The 7,177-nt window shown below is 43.1% G+C and overlaps 1 long non-coding RNA gene across 1 annotated transcript; it reads right to left on the reverse strand.

Annotated features, from left to right (window-relative positions):
* Positions 1 to 386: 386 nt before the first annotated feature.
* On the reverse strand, positions 387 to 1,536 carry LOC138765892 (uncharacterized). The gene is made up of 2 exons (XR_011358644.1): positions 1,401 to 1,536; positions 387 to 1,113 (listed from the first exon to the last, which is right to left on the reverse strand). It is a non-coding gene; the product is annotated as an uncharacterized lncRNA (long non-coding RNA).
* Positions 1,537 to 7,177: the final 5,641 nt, after the last annotated feature.

Here is a 7,177-nt window from a genome sequence, read left to right on the forward strand (position 1 = left end):
CACCATAAATACACCAGCCTGAACCCAGAACCCTGCTTCCGGGTTTGGGCTGGTGGGTTTATTGGTGGGTTTATTTATTATTTGTGGCGTGGATAACCTGTTGGTGTAATAGGGCCCTAAGCCAGCTGTTCAGTGGGCTGTGGGCTGAGGGCTGACCCCCCCCCCCCCCCATGCACCATATTTGCATATTAATAAAACAGAGGATTTAATGACAGTGACATTGTTAAGGATGTTCGTAAGAAATTTACCATCATTCTCAGCGTCCAGTGCTCCATGAGAACATAACAGCATGTTACAGTTTTCTCACCTGCTATTAGTTTCTCTTTAAGAAAAATGTGTCCTTGCAGAAATAGGCTGATGGGAATATTTAAGAGATTCACACAGTGTTAGAATGCAAAATATAGCTTTTATTTGAGAACCTGACATAGGGGTACCTGAATATTCTGCTAAAATGTAGGTTTAACAAAAGTTAATCCAGTCAGCTTAAAGCAGCTCTGTCAAATCTGTATTTTACACTAAAGACAGCATAGAATGGAAGGGAAGATGCATAGCTTGAAAATGTATAGTTGATTCAGTATCTGGCTATGTTCACTCAACGTTTTTTCTTGTCAGTTTATAATTTTTAAAATGGCATCCCTCATTTTGAGTCCAAAACTACGTTGGTTATTTTGAGAATTGACCGCTAGTCAGCGCAATGACGGCTGTTGGTACATTATTCTAGTTTACATTCCATTTACACAGAAAGATTATCTGACAGATTATCTGCCAAAAAATTGAAGCCAAAGCCAGGAATGGATTTGAGTGGAGTAGAAATCTCAGGCTTTCCTTTTTGACTGGATCTCTGTTTATAGTCTGTTTCTGGCTTTGGCTTCAAATTTTTGGCAGATAATCTTTTTGTGTAAATGGCATCTTCCTCTTCCTGCATGTTTAGTGGCATTTTTTTCAGCCAATTCAGCTCTTCGGGAGCTCGTAGCATCACTTGGGATCCTTACATGTCGATAGCAGCGATTGGCTGGCCAGATGAGATGACCTGGGCATACAAGAATCAGGTCCCACGATGCTTGCTTAAGATGCAGGCTAAGACGCGTCAGACTGGAGAGAATACACCACTTCCTGCAAGACATACAGCAACTGATAAGTACTGGAAGATTTAAATTTTTTTTTTATAGATGTAAATTACAAATTTCTGGCACCAGTTGATTTTTGGTGAACAACTTCCTGAAAGCATATGTATAAATAAAGAGTGTTTCCATCCATCAATCAGCTCCCTTGGTTAAAGGGGTACTCCGGTGATCATGGAAAAAAAACAAATTTATTCATACATCTGTAGGGTGTGTCATTATATTGTCTTGTTGTGTTATTTTTTTTTAAACTCCCCTTTGTAGCCCCCATGTACCTACATTGATGCAATCAAAAACGTATCTGCTTCCTGTTTCATCAACATCTCCAGGCATGAGCTCCAGTCTGACCCTCTATATTACCCTCTGGCTGTCAAGACGCTCTAGGAGTCCCTTGGTCTCTCTATGGTCCCATCTGTTTCTCCTCACTGCCATACCTGATAACCAACTGCCAATCCTGTTGCTAAGCAACATATATTGTGTGTAAAGATTGTCCTCACAGAAAAGCAGAAAAAACCCTGCTGACCTGTTCATGTTGTAAATACATATCTGTAGTTTTACCATGCAGGAAATGTTGTGCACCCCCCTCCCCCCTGGCTTCGTAGCTACAAATCCCAGTATGACCTGGTGACATTACATGATGGGAGAAGTAGTTATGCAACCAGAAGAGCCTTAGGTGGCAGAACTACAACTCCCACCATGTACCATCACCATGTGATAAGGATGGGGCTTGAAGGTATGCAACCAGGAGAGCTCCAAGTTGCCTAACTACAACTCTCATCCTCATGCTGTGATGACACTACAAGATGGGAGTTGAAGTTCTGCCACCTGGAGTTCTCCTGGGTGCAGTAGTTCAGCTACAGTACCATCATGTACCATCACCACAAGATGAGGATGGGGCTTGTAGGTATGCAACCAGGATAGCTCCAAGTTGCTCAACTACAATTCCCATCCTCATGTTGTGATGACACTACAAGATGGTAGTTGAAGTTCTGCCACCTGGAGCCCTCCCGGTTGCATAACTACAGCTACCATAATGTACAATCCCCCCAACATGAGGATGGAGCTTGTAGTTTTGCAACCAGGAGAGCTCCAAGTTGCTCAACTACAACTCCCATATTGTACTGTCACCACAACATGATGATGGGTCTAGTAGTTATTCAACTTGGAGTGCTCACGGTTGAAGAACTACAACTCCCATCTTGCACCGCCACCACAATATGAGGATAGGAATTGTAGTGATTCAACCAGGAGAAATCAAAGTTGCAAAACTTCAACTCCCATTATCTTGATATAGGGACAATACTCTATGGGAATTGTAGTTTTCCAACTTTGATCTCTCCTGGTTGCATAACTAAAAGCCCCATTCACTAAAAGCCCCATTCTCATCTTGTGGTGACATTACAAGATGGGAGTTGCAGTTCAGCCACCTTTAGATCTCCTGGTTGCATAACTACAACTCCCATCATGTAATCTCACCATGGCATACTTGGAGTTGTAGCTGTGCAATCTGAGGAGCCACACTAGATGATGAGTCACAGAGGAGCAGACGGAGAAGCATGTAGTGAAATTTCCCACCCCTACAGAGCTGCCGAGATGCTGGGACTCTATCTATCTATCTATCTATCTATCTATCTATCTATCTATCTCCTCTTTATCTATCTATCTATCTATCTATCTATCTATCTATCTATCTATCTATCATATACCCATCCATCTCCTATTTATCTATCTATCTATCTATCTATCTATCTATCTATCTATCTATCTATCTATCTATCTAGAGAACAGAGATAAATCAGCACTGCCTTGGTAATTCTCTGGTGCCTGCAGATCCTGGCCTGGATCAGTGAATTTGAATATGTAGCAGATAATCCACAGCACTCTAACATCAGGTTCAAACAGCCAATCTGTGTTTTATTGAAACATGGTGCATAACATCAAATGCGACGTTTCTGTGGCTTCACACCATTATTTTCACGCTGCAAATGACAGCTCAGGGGGCCTGGTCCATTATAGGATCGGACACCGGGCCCCCTGATGCGCCGGGCCCCGTAGCAACAGCTACTATGGCGGTAGTTCCAACACTGGGAAAGGGGAACAGTATAGGGGACTTCATTGTCTGCACAAGAGTGCAGGAGACTCTCCTCTGACCGAACTGCGCCCGGTGAGCAATGAGAGGAGATTCTCCTGCACACTGTCACTCAGCCGTATGCCGCACAAACCGGACCGGAGAGGATCACAGTAGGCAGGGGGCCGGGTGAGAGGCAGCTTCTATGAGTGCACTGTCCCCCGGTAAAGCCGCCTTTCACCCGGCCCCCTCGCTTGCTGTGATCCTCTCCGGTCTGGCATAAGGCAGAGTAACCATGTCAGCGTGTGGACGGTAGGGGACGATGAGAGGAGCTGCAGAAAGTTCTTACTGCTCTCCTCTCATTGTCCACTACCGTCCACATGCTGACATGGTTACTCTGCCCTATGCCAGACCGGAGAGGATCACAGCAAGCGAGGGGGCCGGGTGACAGGCAGCTTTACCGGGGGGACAGAAACTCTCTGCAGAAATGCCGGGCTCCCAGCTGTCATCTCTGGAGGAGAGGCCGCTGTGTGACCCGCGCACAGAACACTTTCTCACAACAGAGCAAGTGCACAGGAAGGGAGCTGATTGGCTACAACTGTGGACCAATCAGAGGAAAGCAGGAAGACACGGACTGACCAGGAGTGATTGGCATATGCGGGAGAGACGAGAAAGTCGGTTAGTGACGTATTGACACAAAATGACGGCGGAAAACGGGGGTCGACAGTCAGGTGGAGGACCTGAGATTTCCAACTTCCTGTGGGGAGGAGCTGGGACCAAAAAGAAGACCAAGCTGCAGGAACCCATTATGTAAGTGTATTGCAATGTTATATAACTTTACCTAACCCTTTCATTGCAGGTTATTTTTATTTCACCGGAGTACCCCTTTAAACTTGATGGATATGTGTTTTCTTTCAATCATACCAACAATATATTAGAGCTGGAAGATTGATTAATGGCTCAATATGAGGCACTTATACATATGCATTAAAATCTTTTTATTTATTTATTTTACCCCATTTGTGGCTAGTTTGATACAAAATGGAGCTGCTATTATTTGAGCCATTTTGCATTTGATCACCATTCCCTACCTTCACAATGTATTTGATTGAATGCCTTGCATTGCGATTGAATAACTTGCATTGTGCTCATTATTACAGCAGGTTTTCAATGAAATGCTAAAAGCACAGTGTTTCAATTATAATTGAGATACGATGTTAGCACCACTTACATCAAATAAACACACTTGTCATTTACCTTGCCTTTATTATATGTCCTGTGATGATGCTAAAGTTATTATTTAACCCCATTGTAAAAGTTGCAGATGTTTACATTGTGTCAGATACTTGTACTTTCATAGTTTTATATTACAGGACGTTTCCCAGCAACCAAGGCCAGCTCTAGGTTTACATGCCTACCCTCTGGTACATATAAATCCGCTTAAACATGGTGGTCAAATAGTGTGTCTTAACATTATGTATTCTGTAAGGTGGCACAGTTAGACATTTTAAAGTATACAAATTACTAGGCTTAAAGGGGTAGTGCAGTGTTCAACATTTATTCACTAATTAACACACATTACAAAGTTATACAACTTTGTAATGTCTTGTTTAAGTGAATGGCCCCCTTCCCCATGCCAGAAGTGTGGTGCATTATACTCACACAATCACTGTCGACCCCGGCCACCATCTTGGGTCTAACATGTTATCTTCAGGAGGCCAGCCGGACCGCTCCAGCTCTCCCTCTGGCGCGTCATCAGCTGCTCAGCCACGATTGGCTGTAGTAGCCGCGATTAGTCTTTCGACTGCTCCTTGGTTTCAGGGTCATAGAAATAAATCCAGGTTTCATCTGTAGTGACTAGTCGATACAGGAAGTTCTTATCAGTCCTGAAACACTGACAAATGGACCAGGAAGTTTTCACTCACATGCTTTTCTGATTTGATATCAAACATTTGGGGACCCATTTTGCAGATAGCTTCTTCATGTTAAAATGTTTATGGATAATGACTCAAACTCGTTCATGAGAAATCCCCAGGATGTCTGCTATTCCTTTAGCTGAAATTCACTGATTATGAGGTTCATTATAAGGTTGTGCACGGCATCAATGATCTCCGGAACAACTCTCAGTCGTTCCTCATCATGCTGAAGCAGCCTGTTTTAAATTTGGCAACCCAGCTCTTAACTGTGGAATATGAAAGGCATTGATCCCCTAATGTCTGTGACATGTCCCCATAAAAATCCTTCGCAGAATTTTCTTGCAGGAACAAAAATTTTAGCTGGGAATATCGCCTTAGACTCCGCCATTTTGTTTTCCTGCGTGCCTAGATTATTGTTGCCATAAGCTACGTACACAAAATTTTGAAAACATATATTAGACACATAAAGCTTTCATGTGATGTAACTGTCAGTAACTTACCTGACCGCGCTCCAGCGTCGTCTGGCCCGGCTGGAGCGCAGCGCCGTCCTCCTCGGCAGGGCCGGGTGATGTCACGGAGACCCGACGGCGTCCCTAGTAACCAGGGGAGCCGCGGGTCTCGCGTCAGTGAGTGTCGCCCGGCCGAGCAGCTGAGTGCTGTTGTACTCAGGCTGAGTGACGGATCTCTCTGCCACTCAGCCTGCAGTGCACCAGCTGCTATGTGTCTGGATTCAGGAGGCCGGACCAATCAGCCTTTGGTCCGGGCTCCTGATCCAGTATAAAGTGTTGTCAGTGCCAGCTTCAAGTCGCTGGCTATTAGTTTATCTGATCCCAGCTCCCCCTTGTCCTTTTCCTGCATTTCCCGTCCTAACTCCTTCCGCCTGACTTATCGCGTTCTGACCTTCTCCTGACCTCCGACTTTCCCTTGTGTTGCCCGACTTTGTACTGCGTTGCCTGTGTGGTTTGACCCGGCTTGTTTCACTATTCTCTATTGTGTTTTGTATGTCCGTGCTGTTCTGTGTTTCACTTACGTAGCGTAGGGAACGCCTTTGTGGTTGTCCGCGACCGTTTAGGGTCGACCGAGGCAATTAGGCAGGGTCAGTGGTGGGTTCAGATTCAGGGCCCACTGTCTCTGTCCTGTCTGTTCTTGCCGATCCCTAACAGTAACATTCGATACCTGAATTTTTATTAGCTTGTTCATCTCTCTTCATGACCAGAGAATACCATTACACAAGAAGCAAAAAGTTGTAAAAAACGCCATAACCTTTGCCCAACTTTCCGTACTGCCAACACAATCCTTTCCAGTGGGCATCATTCTGTCCTCTAATACTGTTAAGAGAATTGAAAAATATTTAATTAGAAGGGGGAAAAATAGAGCCTTCGTTTTATGAATTGCGTTTATTTGAACAAGAACAGAAGAGTACAAATGCTAAACATGAAAGCCATAGGCATTTATAGTTGGATACCTTAAATAAACAGAAGACCTTTTTAAATATTTAGAAAATACTTTAATATTTAAGCTAGTTAAAACATTTTGTTCCATTTCTTTTGATTTTCCTTATGATGAGAGGAAGCATAAACTAATGAGTTGCTTGTACATAATAATAGATATGTCTGATACAATGTTAGTTTGTATGACAAACATTATATATTTTTTTTTTAATGAGATTCCTTTGAGGTTTAAGACAAAATGAATTCATTAGAATGCAGTTAACTCCCATGTGCAATGTAGAGGAAAATGAAGAAAAGAAATGGAGTAAAAAGAAGAATAGTGATGAAGCAAAATATTAGTCAATCAATGGCCTGCTCAGTAGTCATTCTTCACTAACCAGTAAATGAACATTGAACAGCTTGAAAGATTCTTTAGCACCTCCAACATGTATGCAAATGCCAAGAGTTGCTTCTAATGGTTAAGGTTAAAAAGGCTATAGTAAACGTAAGTTCAGCTGCAGTAAAAAAATCCATCTCAAATTTTGCCACTATGGATTTTGTTGCAAATATGCACCAAATTAAAAAAAATGTTATGGGTTGTACTACTGAAAACTATGAAATTGACAATAATATGTTGTTCAA

This window comes from Dendropsophus ebraccatus, chromosome 10 (genome assembly GCF_027789765.1).
Source record: "Dendropsophus ebraccatus isolate aDenEbr1 chromosome 10, aDenEbr1.pat, whole genome shotgun sequence".
NCBI lineage: Eukaryota > Metazoa > Chordata > Amphibia > Anura > Hylidae > Dendropsophus > Dendropsophus ebraccatus.